Below are 23,945 nucleotides of genomic sequence, written 5' to 3'. Positions count from 1 at the left end.
TGTGGGAAAGAGCAGGAGGCTGGAGGCAGAGGTGATATACTTGTTCAGAAACCATGGGGAGACTCTGGATCTTCAGAGGGCCTGGAAAAGCAGTGCACCTGGAATTTCCCCAGATCTCAGAGGGCTGGGAGACCCCAGCTGATGACTGGGTTCTGCACACGTGGTCCAGAGGTGTTTTGGGTGGCAGAGTGGTCCCTGTGGGCTGAGTCCTGGAGAATGGCAGGGAGTTCTTGGCAGTAGCTGGTCCTGGCACAGCATGGTAGTGCTTTTTTAAAATATATATGTCAATTGTATCTCTTTTATTATTATTTTTATCGGAGTATAGTTGATTTACAATGTTGTGTTAATTTCTGCTGTACAACAAAGTGATTCAGTTTTACACATATATACATTCTTTTCCATATTCTTTTCTGTTATGATTTATCACAGGATATTGAATATAGTTCCCTGTGCTATACAGTAGGGCCTTGTTGTTTACCCATCCTATATATAATAGTTTGTATCTGCTAACACCAAACTCCCAATCCATCCCTCCCCCACCTCCCCTCCCCCACCTCTCTTTAGACTGTATGGATCCTTTTTTTTTTTGTCTTGATTTTATTATTTTTTTAACATCTTTATTGGAGTCTAATTGCTTTACAATGGTGTGTTAGTTTCTGCTGTATAACAAAGTGAATCAGCTATACATATACATATATCCCCATATCCCCTCCCTCTTGCGTCTCCCTCCCACCCTCCCTACCCCACCCCTCTAGGTCACAAAGCAGGTGGTCCCTTTCTTTTTCCTCTTTCTTAATTATTATTATCACAAGCACATTGCAACAGAACAAATACTTAAAAAGGGGAAAACCACTCTGTTTCTGGTCCTTGTGCAAATGTAGTAGCAGTTTTAGAGTCCCCACCATTTCGTATCTGGCTTTTCCTTTTAACATTTTAGTTTAAGCGTTTTTCCATATTGCTGCACCATCGTCGTGATTATTTTCAAGGTGGTGATGTGGATCCACTTCAGGCCTGGGATCTGGCTGACCCGGTTTCTAATCCTGGCTTTGACATTTATTTATTTACTCCGGCCCCCCCCGACAAGTTACCTGGCATCGGTTCCCCAAACCCTCGCGTGGGCTCTGTGAACACGCGCGAGCGCGCGCGCACACACACACACACACACACACACACACACACACACACCCCGCTCTCCGTCTTGCTTACACTAAGCCGGCTCAAGTGAATCTGAGGAAGTCCTGATGACATTGGCTTCTGTGAGTGCCTTAGGGGAGAAAACTTTCAGAAAGACTACCTTCCCTGAATTCCCAGTTAAGTGCGGTACGACCCTCCCGCGGCCCCCACCTCTGGGCGCCCGCAAAGCCGAAACTCTGACTCCAGGCAGTAAGTCTTGCGGACCTCAGCCTCTGGGCGACTCGGGGAAAGTGACCCCAGCCGCCCTCTCCTCAGTTAAGCAGGCTCTCCCCCTTTGATTGACAAAGGTAGTCGCCAATGACGCCCACGGGAGGTCCCTTTGGCGCGCTAGGGGGCGTGCCGCCTCGTCGCTCCTCTGGCCCAATCAGGGACGCTGAAGGGGCTGTGGGGCGGGGCAGGCTCCCAGCAGCCAATGGCGCGAGCACAGCGGGCGCGGCGGGGGCGGGGCGCTCGGGGCTGGCGGCAGAAGCGGCCGCGGCGGGGCAGGGCAGGGCTGGACAGTGCGGCCAGAGCGAGGGCGGGAGCCGGGCCGGGGCCGGAGCCGGGGCTGAAGACGCGGTCGCGGCCAGAGAAGGGTGCGCGGCGTGTCGGGAGGCGAACAGCGGCCAAGGTGAGGGGCACGCCGTGACGGTTGGGGCGCCGCGGACGGACGCGGGGCGCTGGTCGGCGGCCGGGCCCGCGCCCTGTCAGGCCGCCACGCTGGGGCCGCGCTCCGCGCCCGAGGGCAGCCTCTGGGGCCGCGCCGCCGGCGGGCGAACTTCCTGTCGCTGTGGGAGGGGGTGTGTTCTGGGGCCACCGCGGGCGCCGAGGGGCGTCCGGGGGCCGAGGGGGGCGCCAGAGAGGACGTCGAGGGGCCTCCGGAGGGCGGGTGGGCTGGGCTTGAGGAAAGCTGGGGGCCGAGGGGTGCGGGGTTGGTGCGGGGGCGCCACAGAGGAGAGGACGAGTTCTCGGGTTGAGGGCTTGCTGGAGAGAGAAGTTGGGGAGCGGGGCCCGCGGAGGCAAGAGCGCTGCGGCAGAAGGGGGGACGGACGACTTTAGGAGAGACTTGGGGAGGGGATGCGGGGAAGCCGAGGGGTGCAGGGGTTCCCTGGGGGAAGCGCGGGCGTCTCGGGGAGCCGCGCCGGAGGAGAGGGGGCCCGGTTGGCGCCGGTTAGAGGGCAGGGCTGGGCCCGAGGGTGGCCTGGAGGGGAGGGGGCGGCCAGAGCAGGCGGGACACATATGCGGACGCGCGTATTTGGGGCGCTTTGATGACCGTCCTCCATTTCCTTCCTTCCCACCCTCCCTGTCCCTCTTCTGGCTCTGTGGGGCGGGGGGATGGCAAGCCGTTCTTTGTGAGCGGGTCCTAGGACTGGGGGAACGGGCAGGAGAGGCTGGGGGTGTTTGCCCGGTTGCCCCTCGTAGTTTTCCCAGACTGTCATTTCTAGAAACGTGAGTTTCCAGCCTGCTGGGGCATCCGGAGAGGCCTAGGATTGGAGAGGTAGTGATTTCTGCTGCTGCTCAGTTTCAGTGGCTTGTTGGGTTTCAGCTCCACCTGGGAAGGCTGGTTTTCTTTTCAGAGGAGTTGGTCAGGGGAGCGAGTTGTGCTGTCGCCGGGAGTCCCACACAGCTGCAGCCTTTGAGGATGCTGCTCTCGGGTTGGGTGCCTGAGGGAAGGCGGCCTTCAGGTGGGGTCTGTGCACCATTCCTGGGTCTTGTCTTCTCTCCTTTACCCCAACTGTCCTGTGTTCCTGTGGTTAAGGAGGGTTGGCTGCTCAGAGACTCCACGGCTACTCATTACACTGTTTACCAAACACACCCTGGCTGTCCTGATGAAAATCAGGAGACCAGCTCAGAGAATTTAAACCTGGGCTACGGGCGGTGAGCTCACACCAATTCCTTCCCTTCTCTGCAGTTCCTTCCTCTTCAGTTATCCCAATATGCTGAAGTTCTGTTTTAACCCAGGGCAAGGGAGCCAACCAGGTGGGCTCAGTTGAATGCCAGCCCTCCCCTTCTTGCACGAAAGTTCTTATTACACTTGATTCACAAGCCTGCCTGCAGCCTCCCCATAGAGGCATTGAATGGGAGCCAGTGCAACTGGGGTTTCTCTTGATTCACATGGGAAACAATAATCTGTGTGCACTTAAACTTAATTCTAGAGTTTCACAGTCTCCTTGGTGAGGTTATGTTAGTTGAGATATGAGACCACTACATCAAAAACTTTCCTGTGGTGTGTTTTTCTTTTGACAATTGTCTTGCAGCTTTAAAGAAACTGGCCATTAGGCTGATGATATTTATTACTTGGGAAAGTAACGTAACACAGAGGAATAGATGAGTGATTAGGTCTGCACTCTTAATTCACTTTTTTGGGGAAGAATAAAAATTCATTTGAATGGAAATATCATTCTTAGCTCATGCTGTTGGGGAACTGAAACTTTATTACTTTTAGTCTCAAATGTATAAGATATAGGTCATAATATTTAAATGATCTAACAGCAGGCATATATAGAAAGCTGTATCTGTTTTTTTTAAAATAAATACTCCATGTCCTTTTTTATAAAGCGTGTTGATTTTTAAAAATTCATTCATTCATTCATTCATTTGTGTCGGATCTTAGTTGAGCGCATGGGCTCAGTTGCCCCGCGGCATGTGGGATCTTAGTTCCCCAACCAGGGATCGAACCCAGGTCCCCTGCATTGGAAGGTGGAGTCTTAACCACTGGACCACCAGGGAAGTCCCAATATCTAGGTTTTGAACATGGCTTTTTGCTGGGAGATAAAGTTGTCTTTCCCAGTCTTGGATGCCCAGTCCAGATCTCTGATGGCCAGGCAATTTCTGGGGTGGGAGATGAGGGGCATTTGTCCTTACATTTTTTCATTTCTTATTATTCACTTGAATAATAATAATTATTCACTTAAATAATAATCTGTGCAGACCAAGTTAAGGGCCTGGTGCTCAGGTTTCCTTCTTCTGACCAGGTCACAGTTGATTCCAGGATGTTATGGAATATCAAAAAGGTGGCATAGATTCCTTAATAATAGTAATGGCACCTTATGTTTAGAGATCATGATAGCTTTTACCAAGTGCTCTCTGGCTACCCTTACCTGGACCTCCCATCTGACTCGGGCCTGCCTTATCTGCCATCAGATTGTACTGGTGACTTTGTGGAGGCCACCCTGTAGATTATTTGGGTAATGACCACATTCACATGAGCGATAGTGCTGGCTCAGTTTTTTTCCAATTAAGATTGTTTGGAAGTGCAGCGGCATACCTGAAGGCAGCGCAGCAGTGCGTTAGTTACGAAGTCAGTCAGTGTGCATTCCACAAGTAGAGACCTTACTTTATGGCCCTGGCATTGATCCTTCGCATACCTGAAAGCATGTCAGTGCCTGAAACCTGGTTCCTGATGGGCCCAGTAGTGGTCCCTGGGATGACTGTGTAGGAGTGCCTTGAGACTGGTGGTATTCAGACGATTATGCTATGCTGACTGAAGGCAGTGTTAAAAGAAGAATTCTCAGAGTATTCTGCACAATGCAACATTCTTGGCGTATGTGTGGTTCCAATGGTAGCTATTCGAGGGGCAGTGGCCGTCTAAGAGCACAAGCTTTGGTATTTTAATTAAAAACACAAAATGACAAAAACTCCTTACTTATGTTATATATTAGCTTGTAGTCATTCCCATGATTGTATGTTTATCTGTTTGCTTAATAAAACAGCATCATGTAGTCTAGTTTTCTTGTTTCCTAGAATAAAATCTTTATTTTCAATATTAAAACATCATCTGAGTGTTTCCTGACATTAGGCACTGAAAGAACAGCATATGAGAATATAGAATGGATAAAATGCTATCTCAACAATCAAAGGCCTCAGCGATCAAAGGCCTCAGAAGCATTAAGAAAAAAAAAGGATGGAAATTTTGCTATAACTTTAGAAACCACGTGTGTGGTGGTTTTTGGTTTTTTTTTTAATTTATTTTTGGCCGCGTTGGGTCTTTGTTGCGCGCAGCTTTCTCTAGTTGAGGCGAGTGGGGGCTACACTTCGTTGTGGTGCGCGGGCTTCTCACTGCGGTGGCTTCTCTTTGTTGCGGAGCACAGGCTCTAAGGCGCAGGCTCGGTAGTTGTGGCACAGGGGCTTAGTTGCTCCGCGGCATGTGGGATCTTCCTGGACCAGGGCTCGAACCCGTGTCCCCTACATTGGCAGGTGGATTCTTAACCACTGCGCCACCAGAGAAGCCCCATTTTTTAAAAAATTATTTATTTAGCTATGTGAGCTTTATGTGACTTTTTTCCTCCCTGGAATGTGCGATAGTAGAGGGGGAGGAGCATAGATGGAGACTAGGAACCCTGGGCTCTGTCCAGCCTTTTCCTGACTAACCCTGAGGCCTAGGACAATCACATATCTTATGGTCTCAGTTTTCATGTTTGTAAAAGGAGAGCCTTGGAGGTTCTTAACCTTTTGAGAATCTGATAACAACTATGGACTTCTTCCCAGAAAGCACACTTGTGGACAGCATCAGAGGCCTGGACCCTCTGGAATTCCTGGATCATCCCATCTCTAAGCTCCCTCTCACCTCTGATATTCTGTAATCCTATTTTCCTGGTCTTCTTTGAGCTAATAATAATGATGACTTGTATTTATGGAAGACACATTCCAAAGCATTTTCACCTCTCATTTTTTGTCCCCAGAATATTTCTGAACAGTGTGGGTGGTGATGGATATTCCTTCTTCTGATGGAGAAAGGGGTACCAGACCTGTCCACCACTTTAGTAGCGTTACACAGCCAGCGGCCTGTCCTGGGACCAGAGTCAGGGCTCCTGGTTGCCAGCTTGGGGTTTTTCCATTAGGTTTTGCTTCCTTGGTGGTTGGTTATGTTTGGCAGTGTAGATATCCCAGAATGTGTCACTTGCAGAGGAAATACTGGTGCATCTGCTGAAAGGACTGTTTTTTTTGTCTGAATTTGGATCACTAAACACCTTTCTGCCTGACTGTCAAAAGGTTACTTATTTTGTTTTTGTTATTTTTTTGTGCCATACTTTTCATAGGGAAACATTTGTGGGACTTGAGCGTTTTGAGCAGAGTTGTTTCATGTTTATTGATTAAAGAGTACATTGAGATGATTACTTTTCAGTTGAGTGGTACTTGAGAAACTTGTGAAATAAATGTTAAGTGAAAATTCCAAACATTTGACTTGTTCTGTCGAATATGTCCTCACAGATGAGACTTTTCCTGCAGCCTGAGAGGCCCCTCCCTGGGCCCAGAGCTGCTGGGTGGGTTTGAGAGTTGGGTGTGGATTGTGCCAATGACCATGACTATCCAACAGTGACTTCTTGTGGCCTTCTGGCCAGATTCTGAATATTTTAGGGACTGTTTTTTTTCAGTTTATTAACAGAATACAGTGTATCAGCTATATAAAGGGCTTGTGTAAGCAAAAAAATACTAAACTTTAAAGCCTCACAGATGTTAAATGGTTTATTACTGATGAAAAGAATCATCATAATAAAGATGTTCTGAATAATCAGACATGGAGGTAATAGGATGGTATACAGTAGGTACCACTCAAATGTGGTATATGTGTGTGTCCTCCAGTCTTCCTATTATGTTATGTCTGATACCTGTAAGGAGACTGGCCGACATCATTCACTCTCCAGGCATGGAAAAGGGTATTTGCTCATTTCACAGTGCATTTCTTTAGAGTACTGGAGAGGATGAGGCAGACACGCACAGCCTCACTGACATCGAACATAAAGCGTGATGTCATGTGTCAGCTTCCCTAGGTGAGTTGCTCGCCAGAGAGGCATTGGTGAGGAGATGAGGCTGTTAGAGGCCAAGGCCCACGATGAAGTGTAGACTCCAGGCTGCTGCCACCGTGCAGGGATGGCATCCAGTTAACTACACAACCTGCCTTGAGGTCTGCTAGTATTCACGGGCCCTTCTCTGACCAGGAAACTTGCATCTGTTGGCTCTTTTTTTCCAGAGGCCTGTCTATGATTTATATATTGATAGAGCGGCAGAGTTGTCAGTAATGAGCTGGGGAACTCCATTAGGCTGCTATGTCGAAGTGCCTGCTTTTTATTTAAAGTTCACTCCTGGGCTGAGTGTTTGGAAGGAGTGTACGCCGATGATGGGAGCTGGGCAAGGTGGGTCGAAGGGAGCCTTCCTGGCCACTGTGTGTGCAGTGCCCCTGACACTTGTCTCTCCTCACAGTTCTGGGATCCCGAGATTCAGGTGACTGTCAGGACGTGAGCTTAGAAGCGATCCCATCTTTGTGACAGTAGCAGATGGGAGTGTGTACAAAGTAGGGGCAGACAGAGGAGGGTGGATCTGACCGCCCTCAGGACACTGCACAGAAGCTGGCCTTCAGGGAGGTGACTTCGGAGTGGTTTTGCCACTCTCCAGGCGCTCTCCAGGTGGCAGTGACTGGAAGGAGAGGCCCAGGCAGAGGCACGGCATTGTAAAGAACTTGACGGTGTGAAGGGGCTGCTGAGGGTGGAGGAGGGGAAGGCTGGGTGGGCAGACTTCAGGTTGTGTGACCTGCCTTGCAGGCCAAGCTCGGGTTTGGACCTCCTCCTGGAAGATGGAGTTCAATAGGGAGCTGTTTTGGGGTAGTAGACACAGCAGGTTGAAGCTCTGCACAGAAGAGAGAGCGTCAGGTGAGAAGTCAGAAATGCAGATGGGGGAGGGGTGATTCAAGTGGCTTATTTTAACAAAAGTCACTTATGTCCCTGGAGGCTCAAGGATTAGTGTGGAAGTTCTTAGGAAGCAGTGCTAAACTCTGATGAGAGGGGCTTCCACAGTAGGACTGGCGTCAGTCTAAACTCAGTTCCTTTGCCTGAATTTACGTTTTTAGTTGGTAATACAGCAGCTGCCTGGGTTCTGCCTCTCTTTTCATATGGCTTATGCTCACAAATCCATGCAGTTAGTGTGTAACTTCCACCGCCAGTTCCTGCAGAAAAAAGGTAGTATTTGCAGTAAGGTATAGGAAGTAACATGGTTTCAGAGCCACACAGCCCTGGGTTTGAGTGCCAGCTCTACTACTAGGTAACCGTGGTCTTCCTTGGCCAAATATTTCAACATCTCCAAAACCAGGATATTGACAGCCCCCTCCTCATACAACTTGGGGAGGGCAGTGTGAGGGAGCGGACCATAGACCCCGAGAGCTCAGCACCTGTGCCTGATTCATGGTGCCAGCGCAGTAACTTCGGTATCGCTCAAAGTGCAGGGTCTACTTGAGTGAATTTGCTAATTAAGAGAAATATACGTTTAAAGGGCTCAAACTGATGTTATATTATCCAATTCTATTGAAAATCCTTCTAAGATGTGTTATTCTTTTCTCAACCTAAGTGTATTCAGTATACTCAGACCTCTCCTTGGTGACTCAGGGTCACAGGGATGCTGTTGAGGTTGTCGACATGGATGAGGCTTCTGACCCTGCATGGAACACACTCCCATCCCGCCCCTCACAGGGCCTGTCTTGTCTCTTCTTTCCACCTCCAGGCTTCTCTCTGATTCTGTCCCCTTTGTTGGGGTGAAGGCTTGAGGGCGATCTTTTCCTTCCTGGATTTTGAGGGCAGCCCTGCCACACAGAGGCCTTGCTCCCATCTGGGTTGGTGATTTTGTGCTTGAGTTGAATGTTACCTAGGTTATAGAAAGCCTGACCCTTGGTGTTGTGACTAGCCTTAGTGACTCAGAATTGGAAGGGACCATGTGTGATGGTGACAGTAGCTCATACTTAAGTAATGAAAAATTTAAAGGCTTGAAAAAGCAAATTGTAAAGCAATAGGTATACTCATCACAAGTGTAAAATATTAAAACAATATACAGCAACTATAGTTAAGGTTGTAGAAGTATGGAAAGTTTCTCCTTGATTTCCAAACTGTTCCATTGGCCTTTTACTTTTAGAATTAATATTTAAGTAATAACTTGACTCTGTAATTTAAAAAATATATATATGAATGGCTTGATTGTGTAGGCATTTTCAGTTTACCAGGAATTTTCCCATAGTCCTGATTTTGTTTTCAGAACAGCCTTGTTGGTTTGCTCCCCTCTTCATTTTTCAGAGGAGGATAAGAGGGAGGACTGGAGGGTCATTGGTTTTGACTGAGGCTGGCCAGCCAGGACCCCAGGTGGGCCTCAGCCCAAGTCTGTAGCTCTTAGAGATCCTAGTTATGGGGATCTCTGCTGGGGCCTGCAGGGTGGTCTTTCACATATAGAATAAGCTGTGGCTAGTGCTTTGAAGTTTCCTATTGAATAAATGAAATTTTATTATTGTAAAGTGATACCCAAACCATAGTTTGTGAACATTTTCATATTTTTAAGTACCATTGTATCCAGTTATGTTGTCGCCAACTGAGCACGCCACGTCTGTGAGTTGTGGTCTTCAGAAGAACCACAGAGCAGGCTCTGCACCCCATGTGGACCTCCAGGCCTGCTGTTGGTGGGTTTTGTAGCTGACTGATTGCTGGAGGATGGAGCGGGCCTACCTGGGTGCTGTTTAGCTTGGACATGACAATGTTTTAATTAAGGAAGCAGTTGTGCCCTCTGCACCAGTGAAGGTAGCCATCAGCTGAGGAGCGAGGGCAGCCAGTGAGGGGGGTAGATCGGGGGCAGGGCATCACCGTCTGGGACAGGCCTCTGGGGCTTTCTGAGGGACCGTACAAGAAGCTTTACGCTCCTGCTCATTTAATTCTTGCAACAAGATAAAGTTCACTTTACACATGAGTAAACCAAAGCTCTGAGAGATGAAGTGACCTTCACAGCGTCACCGGCAGAGCTGACCCTCTGCCTGGCTCTGAAGCCACACTTACCTGCTGTCTTGAATAAGTGTATTCTGAGTCACTTGCCCTCAAATATGAAAAAAATCTTTAAGTTAATCTTCCTTCCCCACTTCTCAGAAACATAGAAAAGAGGCAAGTTATGTGGTCTTTTGTTTAAGACAGGATCTATGCCTACAACTAACTTGATTAAGATAATCCAAAAGTTTGCAATAATTTATGCAGTGGGGAGATAAGGGCAGAAAGGGAGAGGCTTCTAAACAGTCCAGAGCTCCTGGCTTCGGTGGGAATGCTCTTGCCTCGCCTTGGTGTCATATGAGATTGAAAAAGCACTTACTTAGGGGAGGGACTTTCTTGGTGGCGCAGTGGTTAAGAATCCGCCTGCCAATGCAGGGGACACGGGTTTGAGCCCTTCCGGGGTCCAGGAAGATCCCACATGCCACAGAGCAACTAAGCCCGTGCGCCACAACTACTGAGCCTGTGCTCTAGAGCCCGCAAGCCACAACTACTGAAGCCCGCGCACCTAGAGCCCGTGCTCCGCAAGAGAAGCCACCGCAGTGAAGAGTAGCCCCCCGCTCTCCGCAACTAGAGAAAGCCTGCGCACAGCAACGAAGACCCAACACCGCCATAAATAAATAAATAAACAAATAAATAAAAAATAAATTTTAAAAATTAAAAGAAAGAGCACTTATTTAGGGGAGAAGAAATTACATTTCTTTAAAGCATTCATTTGCACTACACTTTGTAAAAGAGCTTCACATTTTGTTGATATTGTGATATCAAATGAACATCATTTGTACAGGTAAATTAGAGCAATTTTTTTTTTTGTAGTACGCGGGCCTCTCACTGCTGTGGCCTCCCCTGCCGTGGAGCACAGGCGCCAGACGCGCAGGCCCAGCGGCCATGGCTCACGGGCCCACTGCTCCGCGGCATGCGGGATCCTCCCGGACCGGGCCACGAACCCGTGTCCCCTGTATCGGCAGGCAGACTCTCAACCACTGCGCCACCAGGGAAGCCCAGATCTTTGTTTTTATGCTTGTAAATATTTGTCACTTTTGTGTCAAAAGGCTTTTTTTTTGTTTTGTGTTTTTGCTTTCTAGTCTTTTAAAAATTGAAGGTACAACATAGAAAATAGATTTTTTTTAATAAAGAACTTTGTATTTTACTTTGCATATGCATAGGGGTTTTTATGTATCTTAGAAGCAGTAGCTGCCACCTACTGACTACTTTGTTCCATGCTTCAGAAGAAGCAAGAGGCATTGCCTCTGTCTTCACAGCAACACTCAAGACTCTGAGGTTACCAGTTTGAACATGAGGGCCCTGCAGGTAGTGAGATCATGTGCTTAGTCCAAGGTCATTAGTGTTGTAAACAGGGGAGACAATTTGAAGCCTATACTGGCTACATGTGGTTGTCCCCTTCTCGTCAATCTACACTGTCACAATTGTATTCATCAGATTCCCTTAAATATTTTATGAAATATCATGTTTTTATCATTGTCCTTAAAAAGATTTTTAATGGTTATGTAATCCTGTTAATGTTTCTTTACGTACTTTTTTTTTTTTTTTTTTGCGGTATGCGGGCCTCTCACTGTTGTGGCCTCTCCCGTTGCGGAGCACAGGCTCCGGACACGCAGGCTTAGCGGCCATGGCTCACGGGCCCAGCCACTTCGCGGCATGTGGGATCTTCCTGGACCGGGGCACAAACCCGTGTACCCTGCATCGGAAGGCGGACTCTCAACCACTGCGCCACCAGGGAAGCCCTAATTCTGTTAATGTAATGAGGTTAAAACATTCCCCTAATGATGGACATTTTAGGTTATTTCCACTTTTTTTTTTTTTTTGCTATTCTAGATGAATTTGCAGTTTACAATTTCATTTTTCTTTTCTCATTTGTGTAATTAGTTCCTGGGTACAAATTCCCAGAAATAGAAATCTTGGATTAAAGGGTATGAACATCTTAGAGTGTTTTGAAAGCCTACTCCGTTGCTTCTGGGTTTATCTTTCTGATATTTATGGATGAAAAAAATTGAGGGAGTTTTTTTTTTTCTCTTTAAAATGCTTTGGCCTTTAGAACTTCCAAGTATCTGTGAGATAAACTTTTGTGAGGTTTTCTTAAATGAGTCACATTTCCTCCTAAGTTTCTGGATATCATTTTACTTGAATTAGATGTTTTTACTTTCATAAACAAGAAACAGTCTTTGAAAAAGTCCTTACTACTTTCTTTATCGATCACCTGAGCCAATGTTCCGCGTTCCCTAGGTTGTAAATGTTTGTGGTTGCATTCCTTCATCAATTCAGCTGTCATGATGCTCTGAACCACAGTCTCTCTGAACTTGTTCTTCTTTTCTTTTCCTCACTTGAAATACGCATAGTGGGAAAGACCATGCAAGGTTGTTTCTGCTGGTATCGTCACACATCAGGACAGCCTGGGGGATCTCGAGATCCTTTGGATTTTGCCTGTGTAGCTTCTAGATGCTGCTCTCACGGACATTCCTACCATTGCTAGAGGCAAACATCTCAGAGAAGTACTGGGAGGTTTGTTTGTTTGGCCGCAGTGCGCAGCATGTGGAACTTCCCTGACCAGGGATCGAACACGTGCCCTCAGTACTGGAAGCACGGATTCTTAACCACTGGACCACCAGGGAGGTCCGAGAAGTATTGGGAGGTTTATAGTGTTGGTGCTTACACTTTTTTTTTCCTTTTCTTTTCTTTTTTGTCTTGTTTGTTTTTCTGTTCTGAAGTCACTGTGTCCTTTACCACGTCCCTTCACCATGGGCTGGCTTACTTTTTCACCTTCCACTGTTCCTTAGGTATTCACCTGAAGATTAAGTGGAGTCCTAGTTTCCTGGTGGTTCATTTTCAGGGTTTGCAAAGGAAAAGGTGCTTAGCAGGGACAAGGAGGGCCCCAGGTGGGGAGCAGTGGCCAGACCTCAACTCTCACCCTCGGGTTCTCTCTCTTGGATTCCTGCTGTGCCTCCATCACACTCCTCCACCCGCAGAAGGCTGCTTCCTCTTTAGTTCTCTGGCCTCATCCTGGGCAAAAACTCCTCTTTTCTTGGTTCCTCTTATCCTAGCTAAGAAAGTCTGACGTTCACAACACAACAAAACAGAAAACATTAGTATGTACTCAGGTAGAAATAAGAGGAACTAATCACAAACAACACAGAAGCATAACAAGAGTTTTGTTTCTCAGGCGCAAGTAGGTTTTTGATGCCAGCACTGTAGGGCTAATCTGACTGCATTGGCTCAGCTAGGTGCTGCCTAGCTTCCTGCTTCCCCTCCCCACCTGTTTATTTAGTCAATAAACCCAAATTTTAGAGTAATATTTTGCTCTGTGCTTGGTAATCTGTGTTTTTATCAGAAGTATGGAAATTGTACTTTGCCCTGGTTTCCACAGATGCCTAAACATGTCTGAGTTGGCTGTTGCCTGGGTAAGTGGCTGAGCTGTTGGTTGTGTGTGTGGTGAAGGCTCTGGTAGAGGCTGGGTGGAAGTCCCAAGACATCCTTATGGTTTCTCAGCCAAGCTGGATGGTAACTACCAAGCCCCAGAGGCACACGTTTTTGGCTTCCCCTTTGTCCTTTCCACGTTTCCTGTTTTATTTCCTGAGAAATCTCTGCCCAATTGCCCCAGCTTGGCAGGGTGTGGCATGTAATGGAATGGGGCTACTTTATTTCAGGACATGGACCTTTGGACCATGAAGCATGATTCCTTAGCAGCCCTTAACCCCAGCTTTATTCTGGGTTGGACAGGTGCACGGTGTTCCATCAAGTTTCTTCTGCTTCTTAGAACTGGGGCCGGTGACTGGAGTCCAGAGGTAGGCCTTACCTGAGAGTCCCACAAAAAAAGGGCCTTGAAGTGGGGCCTGAGGTGGTAGTCCTGGCCATGCGGAAGTCACGGAAAAAAAATAATTTGATTGGATAATTGGAGTGCTGCAGTATGCTTCCTTTTATGAAAACCGAGTGAAGTGATTGGTATAGTACAAGACTTTTTTTATCTTTTGGATTTCTTTCTTTCCTTCTTGCTTTTGCAGGTGTGGGTCTGAAGTTGCTTGATTGGGGGTGGGCTGGGCTGGGCTGTCTCATTGTCTCCCTTTATTTTTAAAAATTTATTTATTTATTTTTGGCTGTGTTGGGTCTTCATTGCTGTGCGCGGGCTTTCTCTAGTTGCAGTGAGCGGGGCTGCTCTTCGTTGTGGTGTGCGGGCTTCTCACAGCGGTGGCTTCTCTTGTGGAGCATGAGCTCTAGGCGCGCGTGCTCAGCAGTTGTGGCTTGTGGGCTCTAGAGCGCAGGCTCAGTAGTTGGGGCGCACGGTCTTAGTTGCTCCGCGGCATGTGGGATCTTCCTGGACCGGGGCACGAACCCGTGTCCCCTGCATCGGCAGGTGGACTCTCAACCACTGCGCCACCAGGGAAGCCCCTCATTGTCTCCCTTTAAAGTTCAGACAGGTCACCTTCCTTGAAGTTTTTTTTTTTGCTCCAGAATTGCTATTTTGGACTTGTGCTTTTTGTCTATAACTTCCAGTAGGAACTTCCAGGTTCATGAAATTTAGAAATAGTTGAAAATAACATGCTCTCTTAACTAACAAGTAAAGAGGCAGGGGAAAAAAAAATCCCAAACCTTTAAATCCCTGCCTTACAGAAACTTAATGTTAGTAGTGTGATTGGAAGAGGTGGAGGCCCACTCTTGAGAAGCGAACTCTGTCAGCAACCTACGCCCCACTGCACCCCACCCCGAACTCCTGGGGGGGTGGGTAAGAAGAGGGAACTTTCCCTCCCTGGGGTAGGGGTAGAAGATTTTCAGTATATACAGGGGCTGCAAAGGCTCCTGCTGTTGATGGGGGGCTGGCTTTTGGTCCCAGGTTGCTCTCCCCTGTAGGAGGGCCTTCTTGGAGCAGTGGGACAAGCCCTGCTGAGTTCTGGTTATGGGCCAGCCTGGTGTTCTGTGCTGCAGGTGTTACGTGGCAAGTTTATCACATCACGAGCTCTGCAGGCAGATTGCCTGGGCTTGAATCCCAGTTCTGCAATTTATGGTGGGTCCCTGGGAAAGTTACTGATCTCTCTGTGCCTCAGTTACCTCACCTCTAAAATGGGGATAATGATAGGATTGGTGTGAGGACTGGATGAATGAGTATGTGTCCTGTACTTGGTTGGGGGAGTGCTGCACTATTTAGTGTAGCCATTGTGTGCCTCTGAGCCTCCCAACTGTCCTGCCACGTGGCTCTTTGATTGTCACTTTACAGTTGAGAAAACAGGTTCACAGAAGCTTAATAACTCCTTAGACCCAGATCTGCCTCAAGGTTCTCTCTTCAGTGCACTGGTGGTTCCCCACAGGTACCCTGGTTCTCCAGGACGCTAGGGGATGATTACAAAGGGATGGCTCACTCACAACTATACCCACCAGCCATACTTTGTAGGTGGATTTTTTTTTTTTTTTACTGTCTCTGTACACAAGCAAAGACACACAGACACACAAAACATTTATATGTTACTGTATAAAAATGATGGCTGTGCTTACAATGAATAAAATACCAACTCTTTTTTTTTTTTTTTTGTTTGTTTGTTTTTTGTTTTTTTTTTTTTTTGCAGTACGCGGGCCTCTCACTGTTGTGGCCTCTCCCGTTGCGGAGCACAGGCTCCGGACACGCAGGCTCAGCGGCCATGGCTCACGGGCCCAGCCGCTCCGCGGCATGTGGGATCCTCCCGGACTGGGGCACGAACCCGTGTCCCCTGCATCGGCAGGCGGATTCTCAACCACTGCGCCACCAGGGAAGCCCCTCAAAATACCAACTCATTTTAAAGCTTGAATTTATCGTAGCCATTTGTCATCTTGATTTTCTCAATCATTGAATGCGAAAAGTACTATCATCTAGGGATCTAAGGACCTTGTTAATATTAAAAAAGGGTCCTTTTGGGGGGAGAATTCAGTAGATGTTTATTGTTGCCCTTTTCTTGCCCTGTACATTTTTTTCAAAAAAAAATTTTTTTTAATAAATTTATTTATTTTTGGCTGCATTGGGTCTTCGTTGCTGCGCACAGGCTTTCTCTAGTTGCGGGGAGCCGGGGCTACTCTTCGTTGTGGTGCGCGGGCTCTAGGCGCGCGGGCTTCAGTAGCTGTGGCACACGGGCTCTAGAGCGCAAGCTCAGTAGTTGTTTGCCCTGTACTTTAGTATATGTCTTTCTGTATGTCTGGCATCTGCATGCCTCCTCAAGGATCAGGGCATATTGTGAAGATGGAGTCTCCATTGTGGCTGGGCCGAACTGTGAACTGGAAGCAAGGTTGGGAGCTCAGAATCCATACCAGGTTCAAACAGGAGGAATATCTGAAGTCTCCATGGGAGCAAAGAAGGTACTTACACCTGAGGTGTCTTGAATTCTGCTGGATCCCTCGATTCTCTGAGGCATTGATTCTGGTTCACCCTCACTAGTGTCTCCTAGGGTGCCTTCCTGGGGCAGACTGATACATATATATTTTTAATTTTTATTTTTTTTTAATATTTTATTCTATTTTATTTTATTTTATTTTTGGCTGCATCAGGTCTTAGTTGCAGCATGTGGGATCTTTCATTGCAGCACATGTGATCTTTCGTTGCAGCTCGCAGGCTTCTCTCTAGTTGTGGCTCGCTTGCTCAGTAATTACTGTGTGCGGGCTTAGTTGCCTCACGTCATGTGGGATCTTAGTTCCTTGACCAGGGATTGAACCTGCGTCCTCTGCATTGGAAGGCAGATTCTTAACCACTGGACCACCAAGGAAGTCCCTATATTTTTTAATTCAACAAATTCCTGCTCCTCTTTAACATAAGGCTCTAGTTGCAAAGTACATTCCCAAATCCAAACCACAAACTTAAGCTCTCCTCTTTGTTAGATTTTGCTCTGCAATGTTACTTCCTTACTCACCTAACCTTGGTCATCGGTGTTCTGATATATGTGCTTGAAACTCAGCACTGTGCTTCTTGACCTTTATTTGGGTCTCAGATCTCCTTCAGAATTTCATGAAAACAGATTCCATCCGCTCCCCGCCCCCACCCGGCAAAATGGACACAAACATTTTTGCATTCACTTCTGACAGGTTCCTAAATCCCCATTCATTTATTGAACAAATATTTGAATTTCTGTCATGTGCCAGACACAGTTCTAGGCACTGGGGTTACAGCAGGAACACAGTAGACCAAGACCGTACATTCTAGTCGGGGGAGACAGAATATGGTTAGACAACTCGTGTCCCTTATGGAGGGAAGGTCAGCTTCGGTGGACTGGAGCATCCAGGCCTCATCCTGCCTGCTTGGGGCTAGGCTCTTTGCCAACCTCCCAGTTCACTTCCAACTTTCACCTTCCTGAACTGGCTTTTGACGTCACCATCATTATCACATAGATTTTTAACGATTTAATATTTATTGAGGCGTATTTTGTGCCAGGTGCGCTACTTTTCCATGCATGATTACACTTATTCTTATGACAACTTTGTTTTGCAGGTGGAAAGCTGGCCTTAGAGAGTTTAAGTGACAGGCCTCATAGCTAGGAAGTGTGGTGCTTTTGATCAGTCTGCAGCTTACGATTGTGGAATTCAGCAAGCCAGGCCTGAGGACATCATCAGAAATGGCAACAAAAATTAAGTGTGACCATTTTGTCCTGGACATGTCCATTCTCTGACTGGTTCCTTTAGCGGTCAGAAATTTTTCACCTGTCACATCAAATTGCCTTGCTCAAGGCTGGAAACATGAGTGGAACATGCTTTCAGGCCTCTACATGGTAGACGTTACAGACACTTGAAGTTACCAAATATATATTTACTGTTAGCAAGATTGCATAATTCCATCCTCAGTCCCAAATAACTGCCTTATGAGTGACATTTGAAATGCACATTATTTAGTACTTGGCTAAGGAGATTTATATGCACACTGTTCTTTCCACACCAGACAGTTACTTTCTTGTTTTAATTTTTAAGGCACTACCCAATGAACAGAATAACTTCCTGAAAAGTTGCTTTAAAAAACTTTGTATTCTCTGCAGAGGGTGGAATGAAACAGTATTAGTGATCTTGACTCAGCCCCTGACATAACAGAGTCATTATTCTGACTGGAGGTTTGCAAGCTGCCATCCCCCTGGCATTAACAGCTGTTAGTTCTTTAAATATTTACATTTAATAACTTTATATCTCTGCTTCCTTCTAAGGCTTGCTGCAACTTCACGTCAAACACAAAACTGCACCTTTGAAGTTATTTTGGAATGTGACTAAATGCCAGGGTGAAGTTTCTCTATAGCCATCTCACATCATGGAGGAACAGTTGGACTGTGGGTCTGGCTCAGTGCTCATTAAATGTTGCAGCGTCCAGCTGTCCTTCCTGGGCAGCTGGGTCTGGAGAAGCCCCAAGGATTGGAGGGGGAAGTTGTCCCTTTGTTATGTGACCAAGGTGCGATTGTTGGAAGTTGAGTCCTGAGAGAGTCCGGGAGGCATTCTAAATGGAGTTTCCAGTCTAAAAGGTGAGGCAGGGTTGGAGGAGTCTAGGTTTGAAGCCCAGCCTGTAGGATTTTTGAGCAGGGTGGGTTGGAGAAGGCATCTGTTGTGGCTTCTTTCCCTGGCCTCCCCTTCTAGACCATAATTCCCTGTCCCAGTAACCCCTTACCCAATTGCAAGACCTGTTTGGGCCTCTTCCCTGGCTGTGTCCCACTGGACCGGGTGGACCATGCCATCGTGTACATATGCTTCAGGTTGAGAGGTGGTCAAATGGTGGTTGTGTGCAGGGCGTGTGTGTGTAGATGGGGCTTGGGTGTGCAGGTTAGGGTGTTCCCACAAGTGCACTGGGGGTCCTTGTGGAGCAGGGCACTCACTGCTCTGGATTCATTGTGTATCTGGCTTCTGGAAATAACAAAGTCCATACTTATTTATTGAGTGTGCTTGTCCCATGCCATCTCTGCTGCTTATGGTACCCTGCGGAGCTTGGAGGTGTCCCTCCCTGTCTGATAGCTGGGGCTTGGGGAGGTGGGTTCAACATCAGGCCTCCCCTGCTCAGCTGTTCTTGGCATTAAATCAGGCACACCAGAGGAGGACCGGTTGCATTGTGCCATTTTACCCGAAGTCTCCTTCTAGGACTTGAGGTCTTTTGGATCTTGTTAGCATTCTGGCACAGTATCAGAAGGATTCTAGTTTATATATCATGGTCTTTTTTAGAGCTCATATTTTATTTCCATTTTATCCATGGACTTAAGCCTGGAAGATTCCCAGTGAACAGCTTTAACATTGTCATATATGACTTTTCTTTGCCGCAAAGCACAGATACTCTGGCTCAGGGGTAAACAGCTCTTCTAGAAACAAGTCAGTTCACTTCAGCAGCAGCAAAGCAGCGCTCCAGGAACCTTTCAGGGCACATTCTTCTTGTGACTTCTTGTCCTCCAGGAGGGGAGGGACACAGTGTCTCGGGTCACTGCCCTAGCTGCAGTGTCCCACAGTACACGTGACCATCCCAGTGGCGTTGGAGCTGGAGTGCCGTCCCTCCAGAAGTAGCTCCAGGATGGAGATGGAGACAAGCGTGGGGACTGCCTGAGGACTGTGGAGTCCTCAGCATGTCCCTGGCCCAGAGGGTCACAAGAGCTGGTCTGAAACCTTGTTCTCACAGTGTAGTTTTTATATGTTAAGATTAGCAACTGCCTTTTCTTGGGCAGGATTCTTTTAGTATAAGATGGTGACCTTTTATCTTTCAGTTTTTTGTTTCTTTTTTTTGGCTGTGTTATGTCTTCGTTGCTGAGCACGGGCTTTCTCTAGTTGTGTCGAGAGGGGGCTACTCTTCGTTGTGGTGCGCGGGCTTCTCATTGTGGTGGCTTCTCTTGCTGCGGAGCATGGACTTTCGGTGCGCGGGCTTCAGTAGTTGTAGCTCGTGGGCTCTAGAGCTCAGGCTCAGTAGTTGTGGTGCACGGGCTTAGTTGCTCTGCGGCATGTGGGATCTTCCCAGACCAGGGCTCGAACCCGTGTCCCCTGCATTGGCAGGCAGATTCTTAACCACTGTGCCACCAGGGAAGTCCTGTATCTTTTAGTTTTAAAATGTCTTTTCTTTTGGTGTTGTTGATATGAGCTGGTAGTTTTGTTTTGTTTTGTTTTTTTAATTTATTTATTAATTTTGGCTTCGTTGGGTCTTCATTTCTGTGCGAGGGATTTCTCTAGTTGTGGCAAGCAGGGGCCACTCTTCATTGCTGTGCGCGGGCCTCTCACTATCGCGGCCTCTCTTGTTGCGGAGCACAGGCTCCAGACGCGCAGGATCAGTAGTTGTGGCTCACGGGCCTAGTTGCTCCGCAGCATGTGGGATCCTCCCAGACCAGGGCTTGAACCCGTGTCCCCTGCACTAGTAGGCAGATTCTCAACCACTGCGCCACCAGGGAAGCCTGAGCTGGTAGTTTTTTAAAGAGTATCCTTACTTAACAAAATAAAAAGTTAGCAGCCTTATGTAATTCTCCAAAATTCTAAACAGTTTTATTGAGTATAACTGACAGTAAGTTGCACATATTTAAAGTATACAATTTGATAACGTTTGACATATGAACACACCTGTTAAGCCATCACCACACTCAAGATAATGAACATATCTATCACCGCCCCCCCCCCCAGTTTCCCTGAGCCACTTTATAGCTTCTCCCACCGGCCCCTCACTACACCCAGGCAACTGTTGGTCTGCCTTCTGTCACTGTAGATTAGTTTGCATTTTCTAGAATTTTATATAAATAGAATCATACAGTGTACACTTGTTTTTTTAGTCTGACTTCTTTCACTCAGCAAAATTATTTTGGGATTCATCCATGTTGTAGCATATATCAATGTTTCATTCTTTTTAATCCAGTGTATGGATATGCCACAGTTTGTTATTCCATTCACCTATTGATGGACATTTGGGCTGTTTGTAGTTTAGGGTTATTACTAATAAAGCTGTTATGAACATTTGTGTACCAGTCTTTGTACAGACTATGTTTTCATAGCTCTTGGGTACTAGAGTCATATGACTTGTTGATATGGTGGTTGTTGGTTTAACTTTTTAAGACACTGCCAAATTATTCTCTATTTCTAAAGTGCTGAACCATGTTACATTTCTCACGAGCAGTGAGTGAGAATTCCAGTTCCTCCATGTCTTTGCCAATACTTGGTATGGTCATCTTTTTAATTTTTGCCATTTTAGTAGGTCTGTAGTGGTGTCTCATTGTGGTTTTAATTTGCATGTCCCTAATGACCAGTGATGTTGAGCATCTTTTCAAGTGCTTGTTTGCTGTCTGTATATCTTCCTTTGTGAACTATCTATTCAAATCGTTTGCCCATTTAAAAAATTGGGTTGTTTATTTTATTAATTAGCTTTGAGATTTCTTCATATATTCTGGATATAAGTCCTTATATATGATTTGCAAATATTTTCTCCCCGTCTGTAGCTTGTCTTCATTCTCTTGACGGTGTGTTTTGAAGAGCAGAAGTTTAAAAAATTTGATGAAGTCAGTTTGTTCTTCTATGGTTTGTGCATTTTTGGTTGGTGTCATAACTAAAATCTTTGCCTAACCAAGGTGACAAATGTTTCCTTGTAGAGATTTTATAGTTTTACATTTAGGTCTGTGATCCATTTTGAGTTATTTTTTGTGTATGGTGTAAGGTATGGATTGAAATTTAGTTTTTGCCTGTGGATGTCCCAATTGTTTCAGTACTGTTTGTTGAAAAGTCCTCCAGATTTGAAGCGGGGGGTAGTTTTTAGTTGGTGAAATCCAAAGGTCTGGGAATTGTGGTTCTAGGCACCCTGATTTCTCACCTTTCATGACAGTTTCACATTAGCCTGGCTTTCTCTTTATTTCATGCATGTCTTGAGCCCCTTGATGGAAGAGGTGCTACCACTGGGCAGCATGTGAGTAAGGGGCTGGGTGATGCCTGCTGGGATCCCAGGGGGTCTCTTCCTCTGCTCTGGACCTTCCAGATGCCTGGGCACAGAGCCTTTAAGGTCTTTCTGGTGGGTGGGTTCTGGGCAGTGTCTCATTTCCAGAGGTGACTGTGAAGGCCTGCCAGGTACAGAGAGGTGCAGGGACAATAAGCCTTCTGTGCCTGGATGGGTAGGGGTGTGCCCAGGCTGGGGATGTGGCTGCAGTTGAGGAAGGTGGGAGGGGCCGTTCTCTTCTGTGTGGGCTGGCAGCAGTGTGACCTGTCATCAGACTGAGAGAATGTGGCTCCACTCTGGGCTCCTGGTCCGCCTCAGCCCAGCTTTATGACTGTGTGTACAGGGAATGGGTGTTCATTTTTCTTTTCTCTTCAGTCACAAAGGGGTCTGAGAGGCCTCCACCTTTGTACCACTAGCCAGCAGCTTCACAGGGGGCAGTAAAACGTTTGTCCGCTTTTTACCCGTGTGCAGTTCTCTTGGCTCTTATACTGCTGGTATTACTAGTACTAGCACTACTGGTACCATCACCAGCATCTAACAGCAATGGAACTTTTCCTCTGCTCTAAGCCCTTTACCTGTGTTACCCATTTAGTCCTCACAGCTACCCTATAGGGTGGCTACAGGCCATTTTACAGATGAGGAAACTGAGACACAGAGAAGGCCAGGTGTGAGAAGTCTTTGGGCCATGCTTTCCATCATTCAATGTTGGAGGAGGGATTTTTTTTTTTTTTTTTGCGGTACGCGGGCCTCTCACTGTTGTGGCCTCTCCCGTTGCAGAGCAGAGGCTCCGGACGCGCAGGCTCAGCGGCCATGGCTCACGGGCCCAGCTGCTCCGCAGCATGTGGGATCTTCCCGGACCGGGGCACGAACCCGTGTCCCCTGCATCGGCAGGTGGATTCTCAATCACTGCGCCACCAAGGAAGCCCAGGAGGGATTTTATTTAACATTTGTCATTAACTCTTAGGAAACAAAATGGAAATAGTGGTTTATGGGCCTCCCTCTTCTAAGTCTTCATTTCCTTATCAGCAGTGGGGAGCAGTTGAACTGTTTAACCAGATTAAAATTCTTCTTCTATTTTTTTTTTTTTAACATTTACTTATTTGTTTATTTACTTGGCTGCATCGGGTCTTAGTTGCGGCATGTGGGATCTTTGTTGTGGCACCTGGGCTTCTCTCTAGTTGTGGTGCACGGGCTCCAGAGTGTGTGGGCTCAGTAGTTGCAGAATGCAGGCTCTCTGGTTGTGATGCGTGGGCTCTAGAGCATGCAGGCTTAGTTGCCCCGCGACATGTGGGATCTTAGTTCCCTGACCAGGGGTCGAACCCGCGTCCCCTGCATTGGAAGGCGGATTCTCAACCACTGGACCACCAGGGAAGTCCCCAGATTAAAATTCTTTAGTGGCTCCCTGTTGCCATCACAGTAAAATCCAAACTTGTGATCTGGCCATTGCTTACCCCTTCAACCTCATCTCTTGCCACACTGAACTTTGTTTTTCCCTTCTCACATGTGCTTTCCACAGACCCTGTTACATCTGCTGTAAATGCCCTTTCTAACCATCTTTCCCTGCTGAACTCCTACTCATCCTTCAAAATTCAGCTCTAGTTTCACCCCCTTCTCCTTGACCTAAGGTATCCTGCCCCTGGGGCTACAGAGTGCAAGGTCCACACCTGTCCCAGTGCTCCTCATGTATGGTATGATTGACTGACTACCTGCTGGTCTTCTTCCACTGGGCTAGGTGAGGGGGAGGGAAGGGACTGCCTTTTATCTTGGAATTCACAGTTCTTACCTTTGTACTGGCATGTAATAGAAGGCAGACATTTGTGGGATGAACAAATGTGACGTGAATAATATGAGGACCCTTAGTTCTCAGACCTGTTGGTTTGTAATATCATCTATGACTGCAGGCGCCCAGGGCAGCCTTCATGGGGAAAGTGATGTTGATGCATTTAAAAAGGATTATTATTGGGACTTCCCTGGTGGCGCAGTGGTTAAGAATCCACTTGCCAATGCAGGGGACATGGGTTTGATCGATCCCTGGTTCAGGAAGATCCCACATGCCGCTGAGCAACTAAGCCCTTGCTCCACAACTACTGAGCCCATGTGCCGCAACTACTGAAGCC

The 23,945-nt window shown here is 47.1% G+C and overlaps 1 protein-coding gene across 2 annotated transcripts in view; it reads left to right on the top strand.

Moving 5' to 3' along the window:
* Window positions 1-1,685: 1,685 nt before the first annotated feature.
* Window positions 1,686-23,945, top strand: part of PACSIN2 (protein kinase C and casein kinase substrate in neurons 2) — a 139,853-nt gene continuing 117,593 nt past the window's right edge. For both annotated transcript variants that reach the window (XM_027107883.1, XM_027107882.1), the window contains exon 1: window positions 1,686-1,804. The gene's annotated coding sequence lies outside the window, so the exon portion shown is untranslated. The remainder of the gene's footprint in view (window positions 1,805-23,945) is intronic.

The sequence above is a fragment of the Aethalodelphis obliquidens genome, unplaced genomic scaffold, assembly GCF_003676395.1.
Source record: "Aethalodelphis obliquidens isolate GAN/ISIS:26980383/991018 unplaced genomic scaffold, ASM367639v1 scaffold8, whole genome shotgun sequence".
Classification (NCBI taxonomy): Eukaryota; Metazoa; Chordata; class Mammalia; order Artiodactyla; family Delphinidae; genus Aethalodelphis; species Aethalodelphis obliquidens.
Note: the sequence above shows the minus strand (reverse complement) of the source record. Positions and strands in the feature narration are given on the sequence as shown.